This window comes from Tenrec ecaudatus, unplaced genomic scaffold (genome assembly GCF_050624435.1).
Source record: "Tenrec ecaudatus isolate mTenEca1 unplaced genomic scaffold, mTenEca1.hap1 Scaffold_1451, whole genome shotgun sequence".
Lineage (NCBI taxonomy): Eukaryota > Metazoa > Chordata > Mammalia > Afrosoricida > Tenrecidae > Tenrec > Tenrec ecaudatus.
In genome coordinates, this window is record NW_027457934.1 from 20,957 (window position 1) to 37,185 (window position 16,229).

At 40.2% G+C, this 16,229-nt stretch overlaps 1 pseudogene; it reads left to right on the top strand.

Moving 5' to 3' along the window:
* Window positions 1-13,004: 13,004 nt before the first annotated feature.
* LOC142436074 (nicotinamide phosphoribosyltransferase-like) lies at window positions 13,005-15,929 on the top strand (annotated as a pseudogene).
* Window positions 15,930-16,229: the final 300 nt, after the last annotated feature.

The following is a 16,229-nucleotide window of genomic DNA, read 5'->3' on the forward strand; positions in this document are numbered from 1 at the left end:
TCAGAATCAGCTCGATGGCAGTGAATTTCATGTTGGTTTTATCCCCCCCCCAAAATGATAGGGTCATACATTCTCTTTTGAGGTTCTAAGAAGACTAGTAACTTCTCGATTTTATTCCTTGGGCTTCTAATATGCAGAGCACCTCATCCATTTCCAGTTGAAATTTGAAACTTATTGAACAATTTTACATCATGGGCAGGGTTCTCTACGATCCATAGACCTTGTCCATAAATCATGAATTTCCTGTGGAGATTCTTCTGCCTAGTGGGTACTTCTCACTAGTTGTGTCAAGATTCCAAATATAGCCTGACATATATAGGATTCCATTACTTATCATCAGTGATTATTTTCCTTGTTACCGGTTGTCCAAACTGTGGGCCCAGGAGTGATGAAATCCTAACAGATCTCCTCTCTAAGCTTTGCTGTCTCTGGTGACTCCATGTTGCCAAAGCTGGAACTGCCAAACCTGCAGAAGAGGTGGGAGTATTTGTGAGCAATATAATCTAGTAGAAGGAAACCCGCCCATCCCTGAGGAACTGATGCTCAAGCTTCAGAAGAATATTTACCAAGCAGTTCTCCTGAAGCTGATCACAATGACCCTGAGGGCACAGAGGTCCATTACTGTGAGAAAGGAATAGTGAGAAGACTCAGTGATATCACAGACATAATGTCCCTGCCATAATGACAATGGTCTATAGGGATCACATGGGTTTTAGATAACACAGGGACAAGACTTCTGGGGCCTGTTTACGTCTAGGGTTCCCATTCCCTCCAAAGTAATTGCTCCAATTATGCCCTCTTCCTTAATGTTCATAATAGAACCTCACGGATATTATAATATTCATTAATTTGTAGATTTTATTTATGCCCTAAATTGTATGAGTGCATGTATACCTGTTTTATATATAAATGCTGTTTGTATAATTGTTAGCTATGACATGTATTTAAGGATTTTATATCCTGGGTGGGCGTGTTGGACTGAATGAAATTGAAAACACAACAGAACAAAGTGTTGGATTTAACTGAAGAGCACGTTGTGAGCTATTTATAGCAAGAAACATCTGTATCATGTAGAAATGAAATTCTGAAATTAACTACCTCAGTTTTCACCTAATGGAATTAGAAAAATTGTGTATGCCATATCATACTCATACTAATGGAACTAGAAAAAGGTGAGAATGCCATATCATAGGTTAGCAGGGCAGAAGGGCAGGCAGGAATAAATAAGTATGAAAACTCAAATAATTGAAATAGAAGGAACACAATTCGTAAACCAATTAAACTAAAGCTGACTCTTTGAGAAGATGAAGTGATAAATAGCCAGTTTTACTGATCATGACAAAAGAACGACAAGCAGAATCTGCCAGATCAGAAACCAAAGAAGACACCGCTCTACAGGTTTTCATTGTAAATACAACTTGGGGGCAGGGCGGTATCCAATTATCTACTCTTTTGAATCAATGCAGTTGTTTGTGTTGGATCTTTTGATACCTGATGCCTGATCCCGTAAGCACCTCATGCTCCCTCAGGCTGGTGTGTTTCTTCCATGTGGGCTTACTTGCTTCCCTGCTAGATGGCGGCTTGTTTGACTTCAAGCCTTTAAGACCCCAGATGTTATGTGTTTTGATAGCCAGGCACTACCCGCTCTCTTCACCACATCTGCTTATGTACCCATTTTGTCTTCAGCAATCCTGTCAGAAAAGTGAGTCTCAAAGAGTGCCAGGTAATCAGAACAAAGTGTTCTTGTGTTAAGGGAGACCTTGAGTAGAGGCCAAAAGTCCATCTGCTATCTTAAACCTTTTCATATAAATATATGTACATTGGCCTCTATCCCTTTCATTATAAATTAATATATTTACATATGTACAGGCCTATAGCTATACCTCTATAAATAGCTTTGCCTCCTATTTCTTCCCTCTATTTCCTTTCACCTTCCTTCTGTCCCACTGTCATGCTCACCTTCCATTTAGCTCTCACTATTTCCTCTCGGATACATTGCTCTTGATCAAGCCCTACCCAGAATTATACACCTTCCTCACCATTAATTTTAGGTATCTTGTTTTTCTCCCTCCCCAGCCCCTCCTCTCCCATGTCCCCCCTGCACTGCCGGTCCTGTAGTTTTTCCTTGGGATTGCTCTTGCTGCCTATCTTATATAGACAGACAGAGGCAGAAAGAGAAAAGAAAAACCAAAACATAATAAAACACAAAGATAAAAGATAGTTCCAGGTCTGTCTGCTAACCATTATGTATTTTTTCTGATCAAGTTTGATGAGGTGACAAGCCCTGTACCCCAGGTCAGAAGTCTATTTTCAGGATTCCTTGATGACTTGGTTACTTTGTTCCCCTTGCTTCCCAGGTGCACTCCCTTCTCCTTTCACCCCACTGTGTATGGGGCATATCAGGTACACTTTCCTGCACAATATCTCGTGTGCTGTCCCTCAGTGCTATGGGTCAGTGATAAAATGTCGTGTCTTGTGATGGGGCTGGCCCTATGGTGCTCTGTATGCTCCGAGCAGGATGTCGTCCCTGGGGCTTGGTGTGCCATGATGAAGTTCTTTCTCTCTCCTCCCCTCTTAGTTCGCTCCTGTGTGGTGTGGTCTGGACACAGCCGCCTCTCTCCCTGGGCTGTATCTTGAGTTTCATCTCTGTATTGCCTTCTGGGGAGAGGGACAACATAGATCGATTTGGGTTGTTCTTGCAGCTCTTATAACAATCCACACATCAATTGTATCGAGCATATTTGTACATATATTGCCATCATTATTTACTGAACATTTACTCTCTATTGAGCCCTTAGTATCAGTTCCGTTTTTACCCCTCTCTTCCCCAACACTCTCATGACCCCTTGATAAATTATGAATTATTATTTTCACATCTTACACCAACCACTCTCTCCCTTCCTTGCAGTTTCAGTTGTTTGTCCCCTTCCCCTCCTCTTCCTTCCTTCCTGCTACCCTCCTGGTATTGCTACTCTCATTCCTTTTCTATGTTCTGTGTTCATGAGCTCTTATCTCTTATCTGTACCTGTGCACATGCTCTGGTCTAGCCTACAGTGAAAGGAAGGACTGGGGTCATGATAGTGGGGGATGAGGAAGCATCAAGGAACCAGAGGGATATTGTGTATTTCATTGGTGCTATTTTGAGCTGTGGTTGACTCATTTCTTCCTTGTGACCCTTCTGTGAGTGGATGTCCCATTGCCTACAGATGGAATTTGTGTGTCTGCTCTGACCAACCTGGCATTCTGTGATGGTCACACTCCAGGCACAATTGCTGAAGACAAAATAGGCACATAAGCAAATGTGGTGAAGAAATGGGATGGTGCCAGGCTACCAAAAGACATAGCATCTGGGATCTTAAAGGCTTGAGGTTATACAAGCGACCGTGTAGCAGAGAAGCAACAAGTCCACATGGAAGAACACCGCCTGTGCGATCATGAGGTGTCGACAAGATCAATTGACAGGCAGTGGAAGACCCAAAGCAAACAAACACAATACCATATTGTTGAGAATGAGGTGGTCACATTTATGATACCATGTAAAATACCATGGCTTGGGTCAGGTGCACCATATTCTTCAAGAGAATATATTATTAAAATTTTAAAGAGATATTTTGCAGCAGATTCAGCAAATGCAATATGTCATTTAGTTAGGTTTGATTTGATTTAGTTTCGTCTATTCTAATTTGATTTAGTTTAATTTAGGACTCAAATGCAATGAAATCCTGAAGAACGTTTACTATTTTAAAGTGGGTAAATACATAAATCACTTGATATTCTTATGTAGAAGATGTTTGTTTCATTTCCCTCCTTAATTTTATTCATTAAATCATTTATTATTGTGATGTTGACTCAGGGATATTAATTGTATCCTTTCCATTTTAATACAGTTCTAAATTCAGACAACAAAGGCAGGGGGGTTAAAAAAATCACATCACCGTGAATGAGGGGGAGTGCGTGACGGGGACCCAATGCCCATCTGTAGACAGCTGGACATCCCTTTCAGAGAGGTAGTGGGGAGGAGATGAGTCACTCAGCGTTCAGTGTAGCAGCAATGAAACTCAAATACAGTTCTAAATTATGTATTTTATTTTTCATAGTTTCCAGATTTTTGATGTATTGAGAACGTTTTCATTTCATTTCATGTTATACATTTCCAGTTACGTATTTTTCAATGGCACTGTGTAATTTTTCAATGACGTGTAATGATTTCATAATTTGGGGACACATACCCATGGTAATGACCTTTATAAAACAGAAAGCACTGTGCCTTGTGCACTTTATTTTGCTTTAGGTTTACAGTCGTTGATCACCTAAAAGTTACTTATGTTAGCGTGCTGCACCGTACCACTCTGAGTGATGTTCTATTCATTTTAATAGCGGCGTTTTTAATAGAGTCTTGCTTTCCATCTTGAAATCCCCTAATTTTTTTGTAATGTATACAATTACATGAACTCTTTCTGTTGTAAAGTTTTATCTTATATTTGAAATCAAAATGTCATATTTCCAACCTGGCAATAACAAGTACTACTGTTAAATTACATACATCACCTACTGAACACCATTTTTCAAGAGTCTTGGCAAAGAGTGCATTGGGAGAAATGGTTGAGGAGTTGAAACGTGCCTGACGTCAGTCTTACAGGTACCAGCATTGTGGGATGCTGGTTTCCAGTTTGATTTTCTTTCACCCTCTTTTCATAGATTCCCTGGTTGAGTAGTGGTTATGCATTGGACTGCTAGCTGCAAGTTCAGCAGTACAAGACCACCAGCTACTCCATGAAGACAGATGAGGATTTCTACTTCTTTAAACAGTTACAGTATCTGAAACACACAAGGACAGTTCTACCCTGTCCTATAGGGTCACTATGACTTGGCATCTATGCAATGTCACTGAGTTGGTTTGGTATATTTCAACTTATGCATAAAAGCACTTTATCATTACTGTGCATATTTTATGTAGCTTTAATGTTTAATGATTTGAGGAGAATGGTAGCTTGATTATATTGTAAAATTACATTCACTGTTTTGAAAAGCTGCCAGACTGTTTTAATGTGACTAACATTTGGTAGAATTTCTGGCACTCTACACTCTCACCAGTCTTTCATGGTATCAGTCTGTCTTTTGAATCAGAAGCACAATAATTAGCACGTGTTAGTAATTTATTGACCATTTAACTTGCAATTCTTAATGATAGTTGATGGACCACAACATTCCATATGCTTACTTGGTAACTTTAAAAACATCTGCTCAGATCTCCCCATTTCATCAATTTTGTAATTGATTTTAGCTGATTTTTTAGTGTATTTCTTCGAAATTTATTCAGAATGTGGCATTCCTCAACAGCTCATCAGCTTCTATTCCTGGATGACATTCACAGAGTCTAGAATCCAGCCCCTTTGCTAAACTATTTAAACACTGAAGCTCAAGAGGATCTGTTATTTAAATATAAAAACAAAATCATTTTAATGAAATACCCCCAATATAGTTGCACACTCAGGATGAAAAGTAGGCCCCATGTGGTGGAACAAGATCTTTGTGTTAAACCCTGGTGTAACTCCCATCTTGCAGCCTTAGGCAGCATGAGAGAGTCTATATGGGAGTATATGTGAGTACAATCTTAGAAGCTGAGGCTTTAGCCACCAATAAAGATATGCAAGGAGGCACTGCATTGGTCAGGATTAGACCTTTTCTTTGATGCCAATGTTTTCATCACAAAGTCATGAAATAACCAAGTAGTTAACATTTTAAACTGCAAAGAATTATGTCTGATTTCTCTACAACAGTAGAAAACTGAATAATTTTGATTTCCCTTCCTTTGGGCCCACATTTTTCTTTAATTTTCAAATTCCAAAAATTGGGAAGTTCTGTGGGTACATTGATTAAATTACTGATCAAATATCACCTCATGATTTGGAGCCATGGGAAGAAACCCAAAAACAACAGATCATGCATTATCGAGCCCAAGCAATGCCTTTTCACTGTGGAAGGAAACTGCCAGCTTACACAGGTACTTTGTAGCACACGTGATAATAACGTCTGCAAAGGGATACTGTGGGAGTTTTATAATCATTTGTCAATTTGAGGATTAAGAATGTAGGGGTGAAGTCTAGCCTGCCAATCAGATGATAGCCAATGAGGCCTCTGTGTGGCCATGGCCTTCTCCTGAGAATTCTGGGAAAAGCAGTATTTCCTCCTTGGAAGGCAGGAGAGACTCTCTATCACCACTTCACATCCTGGGAGACATAGCAGCTGCCAAGACACATGGACCCATCCTGATGCAGCTCTGGGTGCTGGGGAAGCCGTGCAGAGACCCCTGCCAGAGCTGAGATGTTTCCAATGACACTGGATCCAAAGACTTGCTACCCACTGGCCTGTGATCTTCTACATTCGGCATCATTGCATGTGTTTCGTGAGTCTGAAGACTTTATCGATTGCTGTCGGACATATGGGCTAATATCAGACTGATGGACTTGATCTAGACTGGATTGAGATGTTTTCTCAATGTTCAATTGCTCTTGTATATAAATCTCTTTCTTATACACATATGCGTGTCCATGGATTTGTTTCTCTACCCAGACGAACACAGATACTATTATCATATTTAAACTTCAGAAGAGCCACATCTTTCCTCTTAGGAGAATATGTGAGGTAATTATAACAATCAAATTCAGAGGTGAAAGTGACCTGGACTAAAAAAAAAGAAAGGAAAGATGGTGACCTGGACTAATGGGCAGAGATACACGCAGTCGGAATCTTACATTGTTCAGACACCCACCAACCCCAGATGCCATGAGATGGATGAGATGGCAGTCTGCTTCAGTGACCAGGATCAAGTGATGACAGTCCAGCCTGCAGGAGAGAAAATACCCAGCTCAGTGATCTCCAACTGACAACCGGGAAACTGTCCTGTGCTTGAATCTCTGGATATTGACTAAACCTCTGGTTATTTTTTTAACCAAGCCATTACTTATTCCCGTCAGCAGAATCTGCTCGAGAAGCTATGTGAGCACAACACTAATTGTATTTCAAACTTAAAAAAATTAGAATGTGTTAGATATTATACACTGGTAATAAGTAAGGAGGAAATGGATGAGGTCAACCCTAAGTATGGGACTTTTTGCAACCACTGATATGAGGCATAGAAATGAAGGAGAAGACACACACTCACTCACTCTCTCACTCTCACTCACTCTCACCCACACACACTCTCACACTCTCACTTCACTCACACTCATTCTTTCACTCACTGTCACACTCACTCATTCTCACTCATTCACTCTGTCACTCACTCACTCTCACTCTCTCTCACACTCACTGACTCACTCTCACTCACTGACTCACTCTCACTCACACTCACTCTCATTCACTGACCCACTCACTCTTACTCACTGACCCACTCTCACTCACTCACTCACTCACTAACACTCTCAGTCACTCATTGACTCATTCACTCTCACTGACTCACTCACTCACTCACTCACTGACTCACTCACTCACTCATTCACTCACTCACTCTTACTCACTGATTCACAAAAAGGAAAAAAATGAAGGAGAAATCTGAATGGGAAATAAGCTTTAAAACAGCATACTCACCACCACCACCACCCCCCTCCAACTACCATGATCCGAATTCTACCTTGCAGGACTGGATAAAGCAGAGGTTGTTCTCTGGTGCATATGGGAGGTGGAGGCACAGGGAATCCAGAGTGGATGATACCTTCATGACCAGGAGTGTGAGGGGCGATGCTGGTAAAGTGGAGGGTGAATGGGTTGGAAAGGGGGAACCAATTACAAGGATCTGCAAGTGACCTCCTCCCAGGGGCACGGACAACAGAAAAGGGGGTGAAGGGCAAGATATGACAAAATAATAATCTATAAATTATAAAGGGCTCTTGAGGGAGCGGAGAGCAGGGAGGGAGGGGGGAAAAAAGAGGACCTGATGCAAAGGGCTTAAGTGGCGACAAATGCTTTGAGAATGATTAGGGCAAGTAATGTACAGATGTGCTTTATACAATTGATGTATGTATATGTATGGATTGTAATAAGAGGTGTATGAGACCCTAATAAAATGTTTTTAAAAAAAGAAAATGAAAGAAAAAAAACCCAGCGTACTCAGATAGTAACACTGCTTTCATTGTCAAAAATATGAATAATTTTCCCAAATGGATCAATCTGTGAGCTTGGTTAATAAATTCAAGGTGAGATCGCTGAGCAGTTATTCGGTGGCCATGCACAAACCACAACTCAAGAGACTGAGCAGGAATGGTCATGCTTCAGAAGCACCCATTTCACCTGGGGAAAGGACATTGCAGTATCCATGACAACCCCTAAATGTGGAGGTAAAATTCCACCCTTGGTCTGTGAAAGCCATCACATCTTCAGACAGTTATATAGGCCCTCTGGAAAAGCAGTGTTGTGGTCAAAGATGCGATTGCTATGTGTTCTCCTGTGCCAGGTGAGTGTTCCCCAAGGTGAGAGTCTCAGATATCAAAGTTGGTCTATGAGGCCTGTGGTGAGTGCATGTGACTGACAGGGACCTACTCTCTTTCTTTCTAGGTGTACTGTCCCAGGTGCTGCTTCAGGAGTCTTGTCCAGGTCTGGTCAAGCACAGTCAATTGTTCACCCTCACCTATATGGTCTCTGGTTACTCCATCACCAGTAGCTACTGCTGGAGCTGGCCCTTGGGGAAGGATCTGCAGTGGTGGGACCACATATGCTATGGTGGTGATACATAGTATCACCATCCTTCTGAAGTTCACTCTCTAATCACCAAAGAAAATTACAAGAACCAGTTCTCCCTTTTGCTGAGTTCCCTGACTGTACATGACACAGCCCTGTGTTATTGTGCAAGGTACACATTGTGGGGACTCAATGTGAGCCCAGACACAAACCTCCCCTGAAAGGGAGGCAAAGAGCAGCAGGGGGCACTAAAGACCCAAAACCTCACAGGGCCTCCACCCTAGACAGGCACAGAAGAGTGCTAGGAAGGATTTCCTGATGGAGTCCGCATGTTCTCTAACTGGCTCTCAGCATCTCCAGGGACAGATTTCACTTTTCATTTCTTCCCTACATTTTCTAATCATCACTGCTAACTTGAAAGTGGGAACTACTAAACTCTGTTTACAGTAGAAATATTAACATGACTCTGACCCTTCATTATCTTCCTATAAGACACATTTTATTTTTTTGACAAGCAGATTATCATGAGCATTCTCGTCCTACCCGCCACTTAAAGACAGCTGATAATGAATGGAAACAGAGGCAGGTAAACACTCATGAGTGCAATGCATGGTTTAAAATTCCTTTAGCTTAAAGGGTGACACTGATCTATGTTATGAAGGTATTGTTTGTTTGTTTGTTTTCCCATTATTTTTTGGACTTGTATATAAGAGTAGATGTTTTTCATTTCTTAAAAATCATTTTTTGTGGGCTAGTACAACTCTTATAACAATCCATCCTTCCATTTTGTCAAGCACATTTTTACATTTGTTGCCATTATCATTTTCAAAACATTTTCTTTCTATTTGAGTCATTGGTATCAGCTTATCATGCCCCCACCCTCATTCCCCCCTCCCTCATGAACACTTAATAATTTATTAATTATTTAGTGTCTCCCTCCACCCACTACTCTTGTCTGTCTCCCTGGGAGGGGGTTATAGGTAGATCACTGTGATCGGTTCCCCTTAACTCCCCGCACCTTCCCTTTCTCCTCTCAGTATGGCTACTATCAATATTGAATCTGTGGGGTTTATTTGTCCTGGATTCTCTGTGTTTCCAGATCTTACCTGTATCCTTGTACATGCTCAGGTCTAGCCAGATTTGTAAGGTAGAATTGGGGTCATGATAATGGGGGGGGGGAGAGGAATGTTGTATGTTTCATTCGTCCTATACTGCACCCTGACTGGCTTGTCCCTTCCCAGTGACCCTTCTGTAATGGGTTGTCCAGTTGCCTACAATTGGGCTTTGGCTCTCCACTTTGCTCACCCCCACATCCATAGTGATATGATTTTTATTCTTTGATGCCTGATACCTGATCCTATTGACACCTCATGGTCACACAGGCTGGTGTGCTTCTTCCATGTGGGCTTTGTTGCTTCTCATCTAGATGGTCGCTTGCTTATCTTCAGACCTTTAAGATCCCAGATACTGTATCTTTTGATAGCCAGGCACTATCTCCTCTCTTCACCACATTTACTTGTGTACCCATTTTGTCTTCAGCAATCATGCTGGGAAGGTAAGCATCATGGAATGCTAGTTTAATAGAACAAATTATTCTTGCATCGAGGGAGTACATGAGTAGAGTCGCAATGTCCATCTGCTACCTTAATACTAAACCTATAATAATACATATAGATCTATTTCTCCATTGTCATAAATATATTTACATATGTACATGCCTGTATTTAGACCTCTATAAATGCCCTTTGCCTCCTAGTTCTTTCCTCTATTTCCTTTTTCTTTCCTCTTGTCCCATTATCATGTTCAGCCTTCATTTGGGTTGCAGTAATTCCTCTGATACATTGCCCTTGATCAAGCCCTACCAAGCCTCCTACACCCTCCTTGCCAGGGATTGTAGAGCATTTGTTGTTCCCTTCTCCCTGGGTTTAACACCAATTTCTTTTCCCCTGTCTCCTCCTCTCCCATGTTCCTCCCCCGCAATCGTCAATCCTGTTGTTTTCTCCTGCAGATTCGATGTTTTTCATTAAAAAGTATAATTCAGTGCCATTCCACTTATGAGCAATGTTTCTTTAATCAAAACTACATACACAAAATTTTGTCTTATTTCTTCTTACATGAACTTCCGGTAGTTTACCTAGGGGCATTGCATTTAATTTGGTCTACAAATTTGCTAGTAAACATTTGTTTAATTTCCCTTTTTAGAATCAAATGTATTAGGGCAAAATTATCATAAGGACATTCTTTTTATCTGTATCGCCCAGCCATCAGTCAGTTGTAGTACTGTTGTGTAAACATTTATTTGTTTGTTCATTTACTGGTGACTTGAATACTGCTTTGATCCTGGAAGCTATAATAGTGTTCACTATTGGAGAATTTTAATGGCTTTCCTTTAGTAAGACAGTCTAGGAAGAATTCATGATGATTTCTCTTCAAAATTTAGCTAATGGAAACTTTATGAGTAGCAATAGACATTATCTAGTATGCTGCTGGAAGTTCAGCCACCGGTTCAGAATGTTTTCAGAATATAACATGGAAAGTGCTGCTTCCTCAAGGTAAAATCATCCTCAGTGACACAAATGGAGAAAAGGTTTCAGAACATTCACTGCTGCTGTGATAGGACTAAAGTGAGAATCTATAGGATAAAAGACAAAATTATGAGCATTCTGTAGACTTAGAGATGTACTAGAAGGAATTACCCACTCAGGGATCAGTCTCTGGTACATCAAGGTTAATTGCCACAAAGAAGTCCTCAGAGACAGTCTGGTAAATTCTGCATTATTGAGCAGTGATAGAAGTCTTCAGAACTTGTGAGGCGCCATTGAAGTTTCAGCAATTCACCTGTCTCTTCCCAGAACAAATTGGAGTGTAGATGACCACAGACGAAATCCAGTGGAATAACGTGGAAACACTGAATCCAATGGAATAATGCACCACAGAGAAATCAGCCCACAAAATCCTGAGGCCAGAAGAAGAAAGAGCCATCACGCTACCATTATCGACCTATCTAAAAGGGGTTGTGAGAAATAAATAAATAAAAGGGGTAAAAGTTCAACCATCACATTAGGGATGGGTTAAATAAATGTTTGGGCAACTATAGCAAGCTAATTTTAAGTTAGTAATTTTGCATGGCCCACAAATAAGGTCATTAATATCAAAATGGCCCTTGGAAGGATAAAATAGTCACACTTCCCTACCCTTACCTTAGAAGGCCTGGGTAAAGTGGTGCAATATAGAGAACACCATTTAAAAAAGACAAGGCTTACTAGTTGGCTAGAGACTGGTGGAATCCGTGAGAGATTAGACCTCAGAAAACCTTCAGGCATGGGGCATATCTCATTCCAGTTGCTCAATGTTTAGCTGAACAGTAAATAGCTTGGGGGGAAAAGCCACTAGGGAACACACACTCAGGATGATTGACCATTTGAAAAAATGCCAGCATTTATCTAAATACAAAATACTCAGCCAGAATAAGTAGCAAAAGCAAAGTAATGTAAATTGGAAACCATGGGGTGAGAGAAGTGATATCTCATGGGGATTGCTATCAATGACATATAACAAAATGGGTATGGATTGTTGAGAGGAAAGCAGATTGGCTCTGTTAACATTCATCCAAATCAAGGTTAAAAACTAAATAACGTAGTTATGTGTATAAAATAAGAATATGGAGTTATGAAGTATGACTCCAATACACTTAGAATTTTCATAAATCACTAGAATGTTGAATATTGATATCTTGGCTATGCAAAATTTTAAATGGATAAGTATTGCTGTTTTGGGGGTCCGTAATTATGTTTTTTTAATTTTGAGGGGGTCCATATTCTTCTGATTTACTGTTTCTGGAATGACAAATTGAAGAAAAAATTGATCTTGTATTCATTGTCCAAACCATTTCATTCTGAAATACAATGTTCAAAGTCAGTGAAAGGTTAATATCCATAGACAGCCAAGGAAGACTTACTTAAATTTTATTGAAGTTTAAGATGACAAAATGAAAAATTTTAATAAACTGCTGCAGTCTAATATTTAATCACATGAACAATCAGGAGTTATTATAATTTCTGTGAGTGATTGAAATACAAAGTTTGTCACAAAGATTCAAAAGTTTCAAAAAATAACTTTGTTGATTGGATTTCGGGAATTGCATGATAGATAGAATTCTACATGAAAGTGATTTATTAATCAGAAGCCTTACCACTTAAATACTCTATCTAATGAATATACAATCAGAGATCTACTAGATCAAATCTGAGTATGTATGTGTTTCTAGACGCATCACTTAAGTAGCATACCCTCCCCAACAGAAACCCTGAGAAGAGAGCTCTCACACCATGGACTGGATCTTGAGAAGCCTGTTCTTCGTGGTGGCAGCTACAGGTAAAGAGGTCACCAGTCTCAGGGAGAAGGAAGTGGTTGTAGCTACTCTAGATTGATTTTGTGCACCTGTCTTCACTCAACAGGCAGTGACTCTGAGGTCCATCTGGTCCAGTCTGGTGCTGATGTGCAGAAGCTTGGTGCTTCAATGAAGATCTCCTTCAAAACTTCTGGATACTCACTCACCAGTTACCTTATTGGCTGGGTGAGGCAGACCCCTGGACACAGATTTGAGTGGATAGGAGAGATCTCCACTAGTAATGGTGGAACAAGGTACCCACCAAAGTTCTAGGGCAGAGCCACCATGACCAGGGAAACATCCAAAATAACGCCTACATGGAGCTGAACGGTCTGAGCTCTGAGGACACGGCCATGTATTACTGTATGAGGGACACCCAGTGAGATAACCCAATGAGATAACTCAGTGAGAAAGCTGTGCTGGGCTCACAGAAGACAGAGTCAACCAAGGTATACAGGCTGTCAGATTTTCAGTTGGGTAAACAAGGGGACAAAAAGAAAAAAATATGTATTCATTCAAGTTGTTTGAGGCGGTCTCCCATGCATGTTCCCCAAAAGCAAAATTTAGGGATGTGGAAGAGGCACAAAGGTCCCATACTGATTTATTGATTTTCCCAGTGGGAAGAAGAGCCTAGGATCCAGTTGGAGCCAATGAGCTAGGGAGCAAAGCAGTTCCTATATGCAAGGGTTTATTCCAAGTAAAATGTACATACATATGTTTGGTGAATCGGTGGATTGCTGCAAACAAGTTCTCTCAGCAATACAGTTGTCTTAGTTTCCTTAGAGAGCCTTAAAAAAAGAAAGAAAAGTAAGGTATGTGTTTTGTAGAGTGTGGAGGAAAAGCATTTTGAACTGAAGGCTATTATCATGTATTTAAAAAACTCAAGGGGATATCTCATGTCCCTGGAACTTTGGCTGCTCAATATAAAATTGTGATTTTTAGATGAATTGAGTATTTTAAGGAAGGTCTGCAAGATCTCAAAGATGAATTAAAAGTAGAGAGGTCAGATCAGAGGTTTATGGAGACTGGTGCGACTGGTTTTATTTTTGTTAATTTATTTTCTTATTATTGCCCAGGGTTTATATTGTGTTATTTCTGGGTGAGCATATGGTTATCATGGTGGCTAAGGATTAATTCTTGAAAGAAAACTGAAAATTACATTGGTGAGTAAAATTTCATTGATGATTGACTTTACATAACAACACAGAGTACATTGATATGTTTTGAGAGCAGCAAAGGTTGTCCTAAGAAATTTTATTGTAAGAGATTCTGCCATGTTGGTTGAGGCTGGAAACTGTCCAAATATCCATTATTATGAGACTGGATAAAGAACCTCTGGTACACACACACAGTGGAATACCATGCATTTCTGAACAACAGAGGTGGAATTATGAAACACCACATGATGTGAAGGGACTTGGAAACCATTATGCTGAGTGCAGTTAGTTGATCAAAAAAGGACAAATATACTATGTGTCCACTACTGTACAATAAACACCAAGATGTAGGAAGGCTTTTACCCTCAGGCTGTTTAATATTCTGATCAGGTCTCCCAAGGAACACTATAGGAAGTCTGCCAAGTGCTCATGGGACATACATCTCCTCCTTTATATGTATGTATTGAAAACCTCTCTTAACAGAGGCCAGCTGGGGCCAGATTTCCAAGCAGGGGCTAGAAGACCATTCAGTTGCTGCCAGACAACATGTGCTAAGGTCACCCAGAATCAGTAGACACATCCACAACACTGGATTGAGACTATACTTGTGTAGTCTTGGTATCCAATCACAGTGGCCACCAAGTCAAGGGAGCAGAAAACATTATTGGCTAAATATGTGTTAGAAATATCTGCGACTTAAATGGTCTTGGATATAAATTACATGACTTTCGCTATGAAGGATTCTCTTCCCAAGAGACTGCTGGCATTGGAGCCTCCGCTCATTTGGTTAACTTTGCCGTGGTTCTCAACCTGTGGGTTGTGACCTCTTTGGGGGTCAAACGACCCTTTCACAGGGGTCTCTTAAGGCCCCAGAAAACACCTTGTGATTTACATTACGATTCATAACAATAGCAAAATTACAGTTATAATGTAACAACGAAATAATTTTATGTTTGGGAGTCACCATATCATGAGGAACTGTAATAAAGGATCGTGCTATTGGGACGGTTGAGAACCACTGCTTTACAGGAACACATCGAGCAGCGGGAATTGCTTTAAATAAAAAGTACTATGGAACTTTAAATATGCTTTAAATAAAAAGTAGTATGGAACCCCCAAGCCTGGATCCTGTTCCAGGCTATTCTGTCACAGCAGCAGTACATAGCATTATAACAGCTTGGGGGAAAGACCATGAAAAATGCATTTAAAATTAGAGAAACCCAGTTTTCATCAGGGCCTGTCTTTGTGATCAGCGATAGCTATGGCATTTGTAATGCATGTGAGAAAATATGGGGTGAAAATTTTAGAAATGCAATAGTATCAAGAAGTACAGAAGTGCCACTAATAATCAGACTTGACTCTGGAAATCCTTTGACACTGTATTGAAGCTTTGGGATATTTTAGGTAAAAAATTCCCTGTTATAGAGAATTCAAGGTTACAAGTTACTGTAACCTTACCTTAGAGTTATTTAAGAAAATGGAGTAGATATTAACATCTTATAAGCAAATTGTATAAGGCATGAAAGGAAAAAGGGGGCATATTGAAAATAGTTCCTCTATTTGTGGTGGAACTTTGCTACAGAAGTTAAGAAGAAATCGCTTAAATTTTTCCTTCAAGTGTAGTTATGTGGTAACTTGTGTAGCAAGTGGCCTTGAAAGATCCAGATCCTGATCCTAATAAAAGGTCAAAAAGGAGTATTACATAGGACACTGGCAGGGATTTATTTTAAAAACATTTTATTAGGGGCTCTTACAGATATTATTACAATGCATAGTTCTATTGCATCAAGCATAATTGTACAAGTGCTGCCATCATCCTTTTCAATACCTTTTATTTTCTTCTTGAACTCCTTGATATCAGCTCCCACTTCTCCCCTCCATCCCCCACTCTGCCCCCCCACCAAAAAAACCCCTCAATATCTTATATACTCTAACTTCCACCATTCCATGCATCCTGTCACCTGAAATTCTAATGTTTCTTCCCTTTGGGTGAGGTTATACAGTCA